Source organism: Panthera pardus, unplaced genomic scaffold (assembly GCF_024362965.1).
Source record: "Panthera pardus isolate Hobbes unplaced genomic scaffold, ASM2436296v1 HiC_scaffold_13, whole genome shotgun sequence".
Classification (NCBI taxonomy): domain Eukaryota; kingdom Metazoa; phylum Chordata; class Mammalia; order Carnivora; family Felidae; genus Panthera; species Panthera pardus.
This window is the reverse complement of record NW_026526688.1, coordinates 156,085,332-156,102,751: the sequence shown is the minus strand read 5'-3', so window position 1 is coordinate 156,102,751 and position 17,420 is coordinate 156,085,332. Positions and strand designations below refer to the sequence as shown.

At 34.3% G+C, this 17,420-nt stretch overlaps 1 non-coding gene across 1 annotated transcript; it reads right to left on the bottom strand.

Moving 5' to 3' along the window:
* Window positions 1-15,465: 15,465 nt before the first annotated feature.
* On the bottom strand, window positions 15,466-15,573 carry LOC128776791 (U6 spliceosomal RNA). The gene has a single exon (XR_008421961.1). It is a non-coding gene; the product is annotated as a U6 spliceosomal RNA (small nuclear RNA).
* Window positions 15,574-17,420: the final 1,847 nt, after the last annotated feature.

Genomic DNA, 17,420 nt, shown 5'->3' with positions numbered 1-17,420 from the left:
ATTTGAAATGTACAGTATAATAATTTGACTTACATACAGTATGAAATGACTACCACAATTGCTTAGTTAACATCCATCATCTCATATAGATAAAAAAGAAAAAAGATGGGTTTCTGTGTGTGTGTGTGTGTGTGTGTGTGTGTGTGTGTATGTGTGTGTGTGTGGTGAGAATTCTTAGGATTTACTCTCTTAACTTTCAAATATACCATATAGTGGTGTCAACTATAATCATGTTGTACATTACACACCTAGTACTTATCTTGAAACTGGAAGTTCATGCCTTTTGGCCACCTTTATCCAATTCTCCTTCCCCCAACCTCCCACCACTAATAAACACAAATCTGATCCGTTTTTCTATAAGTTTAACTTTTTTTGTTTTTCATTTTCTATTTTTTTTTAGATTCTGCATGTAATTAAGATCATGTAGTATTTGTCCTTCACTGTCTAACTTATTTCACTTAGCATAATCCTTTAAAGATTCACCCATGTTGTTGGAAATGGCAGGAGTTCCTTCTTTTTAGTGGCTGAATAATATTGTTTGTGTGGGTACAGTTTCTTTATCGACTCATCTATTGATGGACACTTAAGTTGTTTCCATTTTTTGTCTGTTGTAAATAATAATGCCGCTGTGACCATGGGGTGCAGATCTCTCTTTGACACAGTGTTTCTGTTTCCTTCAAATATACAGTAAAATTTGGATTACAAATGACTTGTTCTTGGAGTGTTCCACAAGACAAGCAAACATTTCTAATCAATTTTAACTTTATCAATGAGCAATGTCTTGTAATACAAGTAGTATGTGATGCCAAATGTCACATGATCACAACTGAGCCAATGGGTCCTGAAATTTGCTTTGATATACAAGTGCCTTAGATTACAAGCATGTTTCCAGAACAAATTATCCTCACAAGCCAAGATTTTACTGTATTCCAGAAGTAGAATTGCTGTATCATAGGCAGTTCTATTTTTAATTGTTTTAGGAACCTCCATACTATTTTCCACAGTGGCTGCACTCATTTACATCCCCACCAACAGTGCACAAGAGTTACCTTTTCCCCACAGCCTCATCAACATTTACCTCATTTTTTTGTTTTATGATAACCACTCCAACAAGAATCAGGTGATATCTCATTATGGTTTTGATTTGCATTTCCCTGATGACTAGTGATGTTGGGCACATTTTCATGTACATGTTAATGATTTGTATATCATCTTTGGAGAAATATCCAGGTCCTTGCTCATTTTTAATTAGATTATTTTTCTGTCTTTGTGTTGTAGAAGTTCTTTATGTGTTTTGGATATCCTCTTATCAGATACATGATTTATAAATACTTTTCTCCATTCTGTAGGTTTTTTTTAATTTTACTGATTTTTGTTTTTAATTTGTTTGTTTTTGTGCTGTGCAGTAGATTTTGTTTTGGTGTAGTCTCATTTGTTTATTATTGATTTTGTGGCTTGTGGTCCTCTTGCTCTAATTGCTGCTACACCAACGTGTGATTTTGCATCAAACAAAAATATATTTATGTTTCTCTAACCATAACGACTGTTACTGGTTTTCTTCAGTCCTAATGTGTTAATTACAACAACTGAGAAACTAAACATATAAATGGTCAATGACCAGAACATGTATAAAAGCAGAATTCTGTCCCATAACCTGCAGCTAACTTCCCAGGAAATCAACTCTCCTATCTACAGTAAATAGCCCAGGAAGCCAGCATGCTATAGGTCAGATTTTTAGGAAGTCAGAACACAATCTCCAGTAACAATACAGGGGCTAAACAATAACTTCTATAACAAGTGGCACCAAATGACCAATACTTGGTTGTTAATTGACAGCTTTCTTAATTTTTGTCCCTTCTTCTAACCTAGGACCAACCAGAGAAAGTGAAATATGTACCCTAAATCGATCACATAGGATTCCTTGCTTCCAATTAGAACACCTTCTGCTTCCCTATGTCAACAGCCTCCAGTAAGGGCATAGCTGAAGCTTCCCTTTTTTCCACTGCTCACTCATCTGCCTACATTTGAGTCTCTACCAAAACACAAATGATAGTGCTGATTCCCTGGTTGTGATAAGCTCTAAATAAATACCCTTGGCTTGTTCTCATTTGGTTAGACTTCATTTATTTGCACACAACAAAGTCCTGGCTAGTCTTTGCCACAGTATAGATACTTCCAAACAATTTCATGCAACGAGTGATATTCCCAAACTCATAACCTGTATTGTCATTGATTTGAGTATTTTTCAGTGGTTACTTGGGGATAAAACTGAAATTCTTAAGCTAAGCACATGAAGCCCCAGACTCAGGTCTTATCATTCTCTCAAGTAAAACATCTTGTAGATATCACGATATGCCAAACACTATCATCCTTCCAATTACACAATATGGTGTAATTCCTTTTAATGAGTTTTCTGCTTTATCCACCTGTTTAATTCCTTCTTGACTGGGTCAACTATCTTCTCCTTAAAGAATTTTGCACTATCTTCAAGCATTATTAGATTTTTTTCTCTTTTATATTCTGATAGTACCCTATCACTTGCATTGCTTTCCATACATTCCCGTTTTACTTTCCATTTTCCATCATTCTTGTTGCCCTGGGATTGTACCTCCTCAATCAAATGCTAGTAATAATCCTTGCCTCAGGTTTTTTTTCCCCTGGGATCTAGGTCTAAAATAGGATGGATATAAACATTAGCCTGCAAAAAGACCTGATAATTTAAGTGAATGAATAATGTTGTGTAACCAATCATAACAGAAATCTGGTCTTTGTCAACATGGGAATTTTAACTGCTTTATATTGTTACATATAGAACCAATGGGATGCTAAAGTTAAATTCCTAAGAATTTGTGCATGTACTCATTATTCTATGGATAGCCTGTGCTAAGAGAGTGAAAAATCTCAATAGATGTCTGCTAAGAAGAGTAAAGCTAGCAATGTGTTTATATTAACTAACCAATTTAGAAGGCTATTTTATTCCATATATTTGGATTGGATTCAAAGGATAGAAAACCCAGTGATCCCTGATCTTATAAGCCATGTTAGTGGCTAGACCAGGTCTGAGAATGTAAGCCATGTGCACATCTGGCTTTCCATTTGCCCTTTCCTGTGTTAGTCCTTGAGGACCTCTGACTTAAAGGCTTTGAGGAAAAGCATGAACAAAAGGTATAATCAAATACAGAAAAGCAGTCATTTGCTGCAATTGAGGCCTGACAAAGCCATAAACCGTACGTGAACATTGGAGACATATGCTTGCCTCAGTAGGAGTAAATAGGCCTGCTACTACAGAGCCCATGAAGGCAGGGATCCTGTGGAGTCTTTTGGAAATTCTATATAGAAAGGGAGGTGTTTGTTGTGTCCAAATATGTGCACTGCTTGATTTTTATTTTTATTTTTTTTAAGTAGAAAACCATCATTTCTACAAGAGTAGGCTGTTTATCAATATGGGCACTCTGAAGACACCTTAATCTACTTGAAAATGACATTAAATTTGATGTCATGATATGTTTCAAAAGAGTATCTCTGCACATGGAGGAAGGCCACACAGTTCAGCAATCATAGCTTCACATGACAGGTAGAAAAATTTAACTAAACTGTGAGTATAGGGCTGTGTGTGGCTGACAGAGCTCTCCCTGTTAACATTATGAAATATAACAAGAGAAAAGAAGAAAGAAAGGTTCATTGCTAGATGCTAATAACAACTTCAAAATTGATGATAAAATTGTAGCTTTTTAAGGCATTGATTCATAGGATTCTAAGCCATTTTTTCAAAGTGAAAAAAAAATTCAGAGACTTTAAGTTTATTTTGAGAGAGAAAGAAAGAGTGTGAGTGGGGGAGGGGCAGAGAGAAAGGGAGAGAGAGAGAGAATCCCAACCAGGGTCCACACTCACAGCGGGGCTTGAACCTATGAACCATGAGATCATGACCTGAGCTGAAACCAAGAGTCAGATGCTTAACTGACTGAGCCACCCAGGCACCCCGTAAGAGAATCTTCTCTACAAAATTTAGACTGATATTCTAGTATAATATTTCTATTTATAGATATTACTAGTGTGTTTTTAAAATATATTTGAAAGAACAATGGGACATTTTTTATTATTTACGTATTTTTACAACCTCAATATCATGAAATCTAAAGCCCTTATAGGTAGTGGAGAGAAAGTAAGCAGCTGTACAACAGGTATTAAAATGAGCTCATTTCAGAAAAGACCATTTGTTTACTCAGTCATAGGTCACAAAGTATTGATAGCAAGTTCATGGTTAGTTACTTCTCTAACACAGGTTCTCATGATGACCTGAATGGGGAAATTTTTAGAATTTGCTTCTGTAAGTCATTTTGTAAGAAACAGTATAGGTGCTCTACCTGAACAAAAATCTCTAGAAATTAGCTGAAATTGTATGGCCTAAAAAAAATAATAATAAAAGTATTTACATGTTTTCTTTTTAAGTAAAGGACTTTCTAGTTTTCTATAACTATTATTTAATCTTCCAATTAAAAATGATTTTATAAAAATAAAAAAGTCAATTATAAAAATATTGTTTTCTTTAGGTAAAGCCATATTTAAGGCCAATCACCATGCCAAATTCCTAACTTACATAGTCACATTAAATTCTTACAACAACCCTGTGACACAGGTACATTACATTTTACAGATAAGAAAGATGAGATGAATATCCTCATTATACCAGCTACTAACTAGCAAATGTGAAATCAAGATGTGCTTGATTCCAGAAGACTGTTTCGCATATCTCCAATATAAAAGCCAGTTTCCCATTACAGGATTTATACACTCTACTGTTCAGGATGTCAGTAGGCACTTAGTAGGTACTAAGGATGGGGAAAAAGTACCCTCTCAGGCTAGCAGAGCTTTAATAAATTAAATCTTTTCAAACCCAAAAATCAGACAAGGTTTTTGATTGACACATAAAGTCACTCTATTTAAAAAAAAAGTTTATGATCTGTTATGTGTCTGCCTCAATTCAACAATATACAATTCTTTCAGCATAACCAAGTATGCCTTATTAAATGGATACATGGTATTAAAAATTAGAAAAAATTTGCATCTCTTACATTTTTTTTTATAAACTGGAAATAGAAAAGGTGAGTGATTGGCAGACAAACTATTCAATCAAATATTGAGTTATTTCAGGATTTTTTTATAGGAAAATTATATGCAAAATACTGAATTGAGTATTCTGTTATCCATGAAGAAAACCTATACAATCAACCCTCCAAAATCATATTATTTCTACAGGGCATTTATTTATTCCAAGTAGAGACACATGGTTAAAGGATAATTTATAATTCATTTAAAGAAGTCTATTGCTGAGGACTGTGACTGGAATAATTTAATGAGAAAATCACAGAAATGATTAATGGACAGAGAGGAACATCAGAATTAACTGTGGCTGAGTGAAAAAAAAAATATTTAGCCTGAAAAGTGACAATTGTTTAAAAAACCAAAAGGATATTGGCTGAAACTGGTTAGAGCAGTATTTTTGGCCTATAATTTCCTCTATTTACCAGAAAAATATATTGTTATATCCAAATTGTGAAGGCAAAAAATTATATATCCATAGAATTATATGTTCAATTACACTGTCATTTATATGATGAATACTAAAAATCTTAGAACTGAAAATCTTGCAAAGACAGAATCATTTACAAGTACCAAAACCTATTTTGAAAATAAAAGCTTACTAAACTTTTAGAAAATATACACTAAGGAGGCATGTAATAAAAGCTTATTTTTTATCACTCCAACAATATTTAACTGCACAGTAATCATGGTAATCCCTGTAGTAGGAGCAGAGTATACAAAGATGGCCAAGATTCCACTGTTTTTTTTTTTTTTTTTTCATGAAGAGCTCAGGAAAAATAATGCAATAGCAAATAATACCTTTAATTAGAGGATTAAATAAGAATAATTATAGACAAGTAGGAAGTCCTTCTCTTTGCTTTATAAAAAGATGTTACATATATTTTTTTAATATGAAATTTATTGTCAAATTGGCTTCCATACAACACCCAGTGCTCATCCCAACAGGTGCTCTCCTCAATACCCATCACCCACTCTCCCCTCCGTCCCACCCCCCATCAACCCTCAGTTCTCAGTTTTTAAGAGTCTCTTATGTTTTGGCTCCCTACCTCTCTAACTTTTTTTTTCCTTCCCCTCCCCATGGTCAACAATAGCCAAATTATGGAAAGAGCCTAAATGTCCATCAACTGATGAATGGGTAAAGAAATAAAGAAATTGTGGTTTATATACACAATGGAATACTACGTGGCAAAAGATGTTATATTTTTAAGCATTTGGAAGACTTTCTTAGAAAACAAGTGGTTTAATTTCTCTGCTTGGTGGCAGCTCTTTAGGGTAACGTTAAGATGTGTTACATGAAGTGATCTAAGTTCTTTCAGAAAAGCTCCCTTCCCTCCCCCCTGCCAAAAAGAAGCCAAATAACTTTGTAAATTTCACAGAAGTTTAATTGTTTTTCTCTGTTTTGCTAAATAAACTGTTTGCTTCACCCATCCTTTGCTATCCTCCCCCTTACTTAGGGGCGTTTCCAGTGATTTGGCAATTTGCTCGTAATAGGGAGAATAATATATAATCAAAACTTGATTTCATGCCTGATTTGATTACAGGGTACTGATTAAACTAATGCTAGTGAATTCTCTTTAATTCAGTGATTAGGAGAAGGGTGTTTTCCTATACATCTTTGAGAGACCAATCACCACTAAGACAAATTCCTTGTCCTTAGTGATGGGGACACCTGAATCAGGCATTAACTAAAGTATTCATTCTTTTAGATATAAATTTATTAATAGGCTTTTAGGTTTTCCTCAGAAACTGTTACTTTAGGTCCCTGGGTAAATGAAAGGAAAGCTATCTCCTTGTCTCTTGAGTTTAATGACATTTATTACTTCAGAGTCATGACAAGTCCCATTATTACATTTCACTTTTTGAAAAGTGGCAGCATGCAAAGCCTAATACCTGACATAGCATTATATATCTTGTCCAGTAGGTTTACAAGTTAATTCATTAAACCAAATCATTTTCATTAGAACACTGGCTTCATGTGTTACTACTAGCACTAAAATAAATCATTTTATTCTGTCCATTATGGTAAGTGATACATCTGATACATTTATTAAGTTCAAGTGTTCTCTGGAATTCTCATGTTCAATTATTCTTGTCACCACTCACTATGCTGATGATTCTCTCAGGAAGCATTACCTATAAGAATAAATTCCAACTTTGTTTCCTGTCATTTATGTTCCTCCACTGTTTGGTCACAGCCTACTGTTCCAACCTCATCCCCTACTATTCTGTACCCAAATCTTCCACAACCAGGCTGCCCTATTCAGAGTCTGAAGGTCTGGTAGGAACCCTGATGCCTGCATAATGCTTCTCCCTCCAAACAGAGACTTCACTTCCTCTTTGTTTAGGCAAATTGTGCCATTCCTTTGAGATCAAATCCAACCCCAACTCTATTTCTTATTTGTAGCTCTCCTTTGCACATTGCAATACATTCTGATGACAGTCCCTTTACTGCTGTCCTTCCTATGGTATTGACAGATATCATATGCTCATCTCTCAGGTCACTACTCCTTGAATTGCAGTTTAGTTTTTATGTTGTATAAGAATATGAAATACTCTGTTAGTTTTCTCTAATCACCCAACAGTTAGTCCTAAATGCATAGAGAACAGTGGTCACACATTAAAAATGTGTCAGTACTTACATATCATATTTTACCTGGGATCAGAAGAGACGTAAGGCATCTGTACCAAAGGCACTCTTAATAAATCAGCTCAAAGCTCCTTCTTCATATATCGGTGGTCACTCTTTTCATTTCTTTGAGTCTACAGAGGAAATGACATGCCTTAGACCATACATTCCCCAGCTACATTTTATATAATTATTGAGTAATATTCCCAGGAGAAGTGATATTTATTGAATCTCTAACACATACGGAGAATTCTATAAATCCCTAATTTTCAATACAACTTGAGCTCTGTGTGTGCTATATACTCCTTGAATCTTTTGAAATTCACTTTTTCGATTCACTAAACAGTGCTATTGTACTATCACCAGAACACTTTTTTTTCCAGGCACTATGTTGCAAAAGTATTAAATCAGAAAATATTGACAGGAAGCCACAGTAAACAGCAGAGACTTCACATCTTACTGAATTTAAGATAGCTGAATCTAGCACTTATTGGCTAAGTCTCAGTAATATGGTACAAGAAAATTTTTGACCAAAAACAGGTACAGCAGTTTATTTACTAGCTGCCATTGGCTGAGAAATAGGACAAGAATAAAATGTAGATTAATGGCTTAACCTAATAGACTGGTACATATATATTTAATATATATGTTTGAATGTATATACATGTATGTGTATATTAAACTTTTCAGAGAAAATAGCATTATAATAGTTCCCTCAGGATGCTGAAAAATAGGTTATGCTTATATTAAAAATTAAAACAAAAATATATGAGTAAATATGTTTGGATAATTACTTCAGTTATATAAAACCAATGATTCACAAATTCAATGTTTTTCATGAGTATTCAATATTATTGTGATAATACTTATTAATACATAAAAATATTTGAGAATCCAAGGATCCAAAAACTCAATCCTGGGCATGAGATGCTAACAATATTGAGGAAAAGATATGTGACATTAAGTAACTATAAAATAATGTCAACTTCTAAACTTACATACTATATACAGTTTTGTGATAGTTTTTTAATATGTGATTTCACTAGGCTACAGTCCCTGGTTAGCCAATCAAACACTAATGTAGGTGTTGTTGTGAAGGTACTTAATCACAAGTGTGATTAAAATCTATATCAGTTGACTTTATATAAAAGAGATTTTTCCCAGATAATCTGAATGTGCCTGATTTAAACGTTTGAAATGCCTTAAGAGCTGAGGCATCTCTGATGAAAAAGAAATTGCATCTATGGACAGTAGTTTCAGCCATGGCCATCGGGGTTCCAGCCTGCCTTTCCTGACCCTGCCTCATGTATTTTGGACTTGCCCTACCAGCTCCAGCATTCCTTCATGCTAATTCTTTGCAACAGACATCTGAATTTATAACTTCTGCTCATCTGTTTCCATAGCTGATGCTTGAGTGACTGAACTGTGCCTACTCAGTGTGTGTGTACAAGTATATACGTGTGTAGGTTTATGCACACTGATGCGTTCAGATATATTAATAGAGTGAACATATAATCTATCTCCCTTCCAATAGGCCGACTCTTTTTACAATTTTTTTATGCTGAGGACAAAAAAGCAGCCAGCAATCATCCAGATGAAGGGTTGAAGGCTGGACGGCATGTCCATAGAAGCACATGAAACAGCCTATTCACTGGCCTAGAGATCAGTATGACTAGGCTGCTGTCTAGGAACATAAGCTGGATATGAAGCCAAGTATGCAAGTTACAGAGAAACAAGACTTGTACTGGCCAGGTCTCAATGAATTTAGCATTCCTGAAAAATTTGTATTTTAAACCAGGTTAATGTAATTAAATCCTGAATGTAATCCTTCTGGGATCTGAGAACGTGGGCAAGTCACTTAGCTTTGGTAGTATCAGAACTCTGTTAGTTTTGCCTTTGGTGTTAACTTTCGCTCCAGTACTTTTCAAAAATGAATAAAGAAGTAACCTGTTTTTCTAAAGGCCCGAACCTAGTAGGTATACCCAGGAAAGCTGGTTGGTTGGTGAGTGTCCAGGGTTCTGTAGTGAAGGAGGACAGCATTTCAGGCTTATTAGCCATGACCACAAAAGGTGGCTGAGACCTATGCCCCTCACCATGTCTTGGCAGCTGAGTATACTGCAAAGGCAACAATCAGGATGGAAATTTCCCCTTTCCTAGTTCTTGAAAACTGTAGTGCAAGGTGGCACCTGGTAGCTTATTCCCTGGAGCTCCTGTGAAATGGAAGAATTTTATTTGTATAATTTTAGGCAAGAGAAGTATGCTTTTTCTTGAGGGAAAATAATAGTTTATGATTAGAGGGATAGTTCTTTAGGTTTTGTTTTTTTTTTTTGAGACATCACTGATGTATAACATTAGTCTCAAGCATACAGATAATGACTTAACATTTATATGTATTGTAAAATGAGCACAGTAAGTCTAGTCAAAAGCCAACACCATACAATTACAATTTTCTTCTTGTGATTAGAACTTTTAAGACCTACTCTTAATTTTCAAAGATACAATACATTATTATTAACTATAATCACCATACTATATATTACATCCCCTTGACTTAATTATTTTGTAAGTGGAAATGTACTTGAACCTTTTGATCCTTTTCACCTATTTTGCCCACCCCCTACCTCTCACCCTCGACATCTGGCAACCCCATTCTGTTCTCTGTCTATGAGCTTGGATTAGGTTTTGTTTTGTTTCAGTTTTTCAGATTCCATATAAAAGTGAGATCAAAAGGTATTTGTCTTTATCTATCTTACTCATTTCACTCAGCATATGCCCTGAAGGTTCATCCATATTGTCACAAATGGCAAATTCCTTCTTTTTATGGCTGAGTAACATTCCATTTTCTTTATCCTTTAATGTATTGATGGATACTTAGGATGTTTCCATATCTTGGCTATTATAAATAATGCTTCAATAAACATGGAGTGAAGAAAACTTTTCAAGTTAGTGTTTTTATTTTTTTTCTGATACTCAGAAGTGGAATTGTTGGATCACATGTTAATTCTATATTTAAATTTTGTGGAACCCCTTACTGTTTTCCATCATGGCTGTCCTCATGTGCAGTCCCAACAGCATTGCATGAGGGGTCCTTTTTCTCCCTATTCTCACCTACACTTTTTATTTCTTGTCTTTTTGATGGTAGCTATTCTAATAGGTGTGAAGTGATAACTCATTTTGGTCTTGATTTTGGTTGCATTTCCCTGATGATTAGTGATGTTGAGTATCTTTTCATGTACTGGTTGGGCATCTGTATGTCGTCTTTGGAAAAAATTCAACTCATTTGCCCATTTTTAATTGAAATTTTCTTTGCAGTTGGGAGTAACACATATTTTGGACATTAACCACTTATCAGGTAAATGACTTGTAAATATATCTCCCATTCAATAGATGTTCTTTCCATTTTGTTCATGGTTCTCTTTGTTGAGCAAAAATTGAGGACTATTAATAGTTACACACAGGTGTAAAACATGGGACACAGGTGTAAAACATGACTCTTCGGGACAGAGTGGATAAATATTATCCTATATTAAAAAGAAAAACAAAACACTCATGAGATCGAGGAAGGGCTTTAGATGGTATGTAATTACCCTAAATTGAAAGCAAATATCACTGGATGTGTGTATGTGTGTGTACACACTCATTCATGCATATATGGTCATTTTTTCTCAGTCTCTCAAAAGGTTCATAATTCTAAAAGGTTAAGAATCACTGAAATTTCTTCTCTTCTGCAAGGGCATTTCTCATATTATCCTGTATTGGATTCTTTTTGTATCATGGTCGCAGTTTTGTGATATGCCTATCACATACTCTAAAGATTTCATGTTCATCTTTATTCTCTAATCCCAATAGGACTTCACTCATTGCCAAATATTTAATTAGCACTTATATTCTAACACATACTTCACTTTACCTTGGGATATGAAGGTGAATAAAATTCACATCAGTCATTGCAGAACTTCTAACTGCTGAAAACGTAAACAAAAAAGTTGTATTCCTCAAAATTTTCTGATGTTCTACACTTATCAGATTTAATGAAACCACTGAAAATGGTGAGAACAGTAGTCTCAGTTTGTATTCTCAAAAGAGACAGCACTTTGGGTTACATAGTCTTAAGCTTTTTTTTATCTCAATAGACATTTTTCTTCCTGATCTTTGTAAATGTACCACACTGTTGCTTCACATAGATCACTTTGTGTCCTGTCTTAAACTGACTATCATTTTCCATAGAAAAGGGTTCCCACATTCAATTAGGACATCTTCCGTATATCTTTTCTGCTATTGATCTGCTCTCTCAGCATATTCAGCATGTTATGGGGTGTGGTATGTATGTATGTTGTTTATTTAATTTTATTTTCACTATAGTTACCATACCGTGTAATACTTATTTCAGGTATATAATATAGTAATTCTACAATTCTCTACATTACTAAATGTTCATCATGATAAGTATACTTTATATCCCCTTCACCTGTTTCACCCATCTCCTCACCCAGCTCCACTCTGGTAACCATCAGTTTGTTCTCTACTTTAATAGTCTGTTTTTTGGGTTGTCTCTTTTTTCCTTTGTTCATGTGTTTTGTTTCTTAAATTCCACATATCAGTGAAATTATACAGTATTTGTCTTTCTCTGACTGACTTATTTCAATTACCATAATGCTCTCTAGTTCCGTCCATGTCATTGCAAATAGCAAGGTTCCGTCCTTTTTTATGGCTGAGTAATATTTCATTGTATATATATCACATCTTTATTCATCTATTGATGGACACTTGGGCTGCTTCTATAATTTTCCTCTTGTAAATAATTCTGCAATAAACATAGTGATGCATATATCTTTCCAAATTAGTGTTTTCATATTTTTGGGTAGATACTCAGTAGTGGAATTTCTGGATTGTATGATAATTCTATTTTTAATTTTTTTGAGGAAGCTCCATACTGTGTCCCGCAGAGGCTGCACCAGTTTGCATTGCCACCAACAGTACATATGGGTTCCTTTTTCTCCACATCTTCAACCAACACTTATTTCTTGTGTTTTTTATTTTAGTCATTCTAAAAGATGTGAGATGATATCTCATTGTAGTTTTGATTTGCTCTTGCCTGATGATGACTGATACTGAGCATCTTTTCATGTGTCTTGGCCATCTATAGGTCTTCTTTGGAATAATGTCTCTTCATGTGTTCTGCCCATTTTTCAGTTGAATTTTTTTTTGGTGTTGTATAAGTTCTTTATATACTACGAACACCAACATTTTATCAAATATGTCATTTGCAAATATCTTCTCCCATTCAGTTATTTGTCTTTTAGTCTTATTAATCATTTCTTTTGCTGTGAAGAAGATTTTATTTTGATGTAGTCCCAATAGTTTATTTTTCCTTTTGTTCCCTTCTCTCAAAATATTTCTCTAGAAAAACATTGCTACAGACAACATCAGACAATTTACAGCCCATTTCTCTTCTAGGAATTTTGTGGTTTCGGGTCTCACAGTTAGACCCTTAATACATTTTAAATTTATTTTTCCATATGGTGAAAGCAAGTGATCCAGTTTTATTCTTTTGCATGTAAGTGTCCAGTTTCCCTAACACCATTTTTGAAGAGACTGTATTTTTCCCACTGCATGTACTTGTCTCCTTTGTTGAAGATTAATTGACCATATAATTTTGGATTTATTTCTGGGTCCTCTTTTTTCTGTTACACTGATCTATTTTTATGCCGGTACCATACTCTTTTGATTACTACAGCTTCATATTTGGAAATCAGGAATTGTAATACTTCCAGTTTTGTTCTTTTTTCAAGATTGCTTTGGCCATTCAGAGCCTTTGTGGTCACATAAAAATTTTAGGATTGATTCTTCAGCTCTGTGAAAATTGATGTTGGTATTTTGGTAGGGATTAAATTATATACCCAGATTGCTTTAGGTTGTATGGACATTTTAACAATATTTGTTCTTCTAATCCATGAGCATGGAATATCTTCCCATTTGTTTGTGTCATCTTCAATTTCTTTGATTAGTGTGTTATAGTTTGAGTATAAGTCTTTCCTCTCCTTAGTTAAGTTTATTTCTAGGTATTTTATTCCTTTTTGGAAAATTGTAAATGGGATTTTTTTCTTAATTTCTCTTTCTGCTACTTCATTATTCATGTATAAGAAGGCAACCCATTTTTGTGTATTGATTTCTTGCTATGCAACTTTGCTGAATTCATATATAAGTTCTGATAGTATTTTGATGGAAGTTTTAGGGTTTTACTTGTGTAATATGTTATTCTGAAAATAGTGAAAGTTTTATTTCTTCCTTAACAATTTGGATGCCCTTTTATTTGTTTTTATTGTCTGATTGCTGTGGCTAGGAATTTCCGTGGTGTATTGAATAAACGTGATGAGAATGGACATCTTTGTTCTGCTCCTGCCCTTAGGGGAAAGGTTTTCAATTTTTCACCAATAATGTTATCTGTGGGTTTTCAAATATGGCCTTTATTATGTTGAAGTATGTTCCCTCTAAACCTACTTTTTGAGAGTTGTTATCATGTATAGATGTTGTACATTGTCAAATGCATTTTCTTCATCTATAGAAATGATCATAGTATTTTTATCCTTTCTCTTGTTGATGTTACACATCACATTGATTGATTTGTGAATATACCCTTGCATCCCAGGAATAAATCTCACTTGATTGTGGTAAATGATTTTTTTAATGTACTGTTGGATTCAGTTTGCTAATATTTTGTTGAGGATTTTTTCATCTGTGTTCAACAGAGATAGTGGCCTGTAGTTCTCTCTCTCTCTCTCTCTCTCTCTCTCCCTCCCTCCCTCCCTCCCTCCCTCCCCCCCCCCCCCTTTATTTGTGTAGTGTCTTTATCTTGTTCTGGTAACAGGTTAATGCTGACCTCATAGAATGAACTTGGAAGTTTCCTTCCTCTCCTATTTTTTTGAAAAGTTTGAGAAGAATTATTATTAACTCTTCTTTAAATGTTTGGTATAATTCACCTGTAAAGCTGTCTCCTCCTGACTTCTGTTTCTTGGGAGTTTTCTTTTTTTTCTTAAATTGATTCAATTACTGATTACTGATCATCAATCTGTTCAAATGTTCTATTTCTGACTCAGATTTGAAAGTTTATATGTTCCTAGGAATTTATCCTTTTTTTTTCTGGGTTGCCCAATTAGTTTGAACATAATTTTTCATAATATTCTCTTATATTTCTTTGTATTTCCGTGGTATCAGTTGTTATCTCTCCTCTTTATTTTCTGAAATTGTTATTTGGGTCTCTCTCTGTCTCTCTCTCTCTCACTCCCTCTCACTCCCTCTCTCTCTTTCTTTATGGGTTTGGCTAAAGATTTATCAACTCATTTGATCTCATCAAAGAACCAGCTCCTGGTTTCATTGATATGTTCTATTGTTTGCTTAGTTACTATTTTACTTAATTTTGCTCTAATCTTTATTATTTCCTTCCTTCTATTGGTCTGGAGGGTTCTTTGCTCTTCTTTTGCTAGCTCCTTTAGGCATAAGGTTAGGATATTTATTTGAGACTTTTTTTCTTGCTTCTTAAGGTAGGCCTGCATTGCTGTTATCTTCCCTCTCAGATCAAATTTTGCTGCATCTGAAAAATGTTGGACCATTGTATTTTCATTTTCATTCTTCATATATTTTTTAGTTTTCTCTTTGATTTCTTTATTGACCCATTAACTATTTAGTAGCATGTTATTTAACCTCCAAATATACATTTTTCTTTCCAGATTTTTTCTTGTAGTTGATTTCTAATTTCATAGCATTGTGTCATCACTCTTGTAGGAGTCATGCTAATCTTCTGTGTATTGTTCCAATTTTAGTATATATGCTGCTGAAATTAGCACACTAGTTTCATTGCATTGTGATTGGAACAGATGCATGGTATGACTTCAGTCTTTTTTTAATTTGTGGAGGCCTGTTTTGTGACTTAATATGTGTTCCATTCTGGAGAATGTTCACATGCACTTGAAAAATAATGTGTATTCTTCTGTTTTAGGCTGGAATTTTCTGAATATACTGTTAGATCCATCTGGTCCAATGTATCATTCAAAGCCACTGTTACCTTGTTTTTTAGGTCGTTATTTAAATTCCAGTTAGTTAACATACAGTGTAATATTAGTTTCAGGTATATGATATAGTGATTCAAACCTTCCATACAATACGTAGTTCTCATCACAGTAAGTGTACTCCTTAATCCCCATAACCGATTTGACCCATCTCCTTAGTCTCCTCCCCGCTGATAACCATCAGTTTTTTCTCTACAGTTAAAGATCTGTTTCTTGGTTTGCTTCTCTCTCTCCCTTTTTTCTTTGTTTATTTGTTTTGTTTCTTAAACTCCACATATAAGTGAAATCATATGATATTTGTCTTTCTCTGACTGACTTATTTCACTTAGCACAATACTCTATAACTCTATCCATGTCATAAATGGCAAAATTTCATTTTTTAAGGATGAATAACCTATTATATCATCTCAGATCTTTATCCTTTGCATCCTTTTATTTTGTGGATCCTTTGCCTAATTTTTATAGATATATTTATTTTACTGATTTTGTGCGTCCTACTTTTCTTACTCCTACTTGTGGTCTTTTCTTTGCACTCGAAAAATTCCCATTAACATTTCTTGTAGGGATGGTTTAGTGGTCATTAATTGCTTTAACTTTGTCTGGGAAACTCCTATTCTGAATGATAGCTTTGCTGGATAGAGTATTCTTGGCTGCAAGTTGGGTTTGTTTGTTTGTTTGTTTGTTTGTTTTTTTCTTTCAGCACTTTGAATATATTTGCCACTCCCCTCTATCCTGTAAAGTTTCTGCTGGAAAATCATCTGATAGCTTTATGGAATTTCCTCTGTATATAATTTTTTTTTCTTTTCTCTTGCTGGTTTTAAAATTATCTTTATCATTACCTTTTGCATTTTAATTACTATATGTTTTGTGTGGACTTCCTTGGGTTGATTTGTTAGGGGCTCTCTGTATGTCCTGGATCTGGATTTCTACTTTCTTTTCCAGATTTGGGGAGTAACTATTATTTTTTCAAGTACATTTTTTTACCTCCTTTTCTCTCTTCTTCTCACATCCCTACAATGGGAATGTTATTACCCTTGATGATGTCAATGTTGTTCCCTACATCTATTATCATTTTTATTTTGTTTCTCTCTTTCCTATCCGGCTTGATTGGTTTCTATTATTCTGTCCCTCAGGTCACTGATACGTTCTTTTGCTTCCTTTAGTCTATTGTATATTTGATCTAGTGTATTTTTTATTTCTGTTATCGATTTCTTCATCCCTGGTTCCTTTTTTATATTTCCTATCTTTGTTAAGCGCCTCACTGATGTTGTGCACTCTTTTCCCAACTCCAGGGAGTATCTTTATTACCATTACTTTCTATGTCAGGCATATTACATAGCTATATACTAGCTCTCTTGTCTTGATTTTGTCCTGTTCTTTCATTTAGGACATGTTCTTCTGTATCCTCATTTTGTCTTACTCTGTCTGTTTCTATTGTTAGGAAAATAACCTATATCTCCTGCTCTTGAAAGTAGTGGCCTTATGCAAAAGAGGACCTGTAGTGCCCTGCAGTATGATTTCTCCTGTTCACCAGAACCTGGCACTTCAGGGCTATCTCTTGTGTGTTGCATGTGCCCTACTGTTATATCTGAGTTGTGTTTGCCTTCAGTCCATTAACCTAAAAT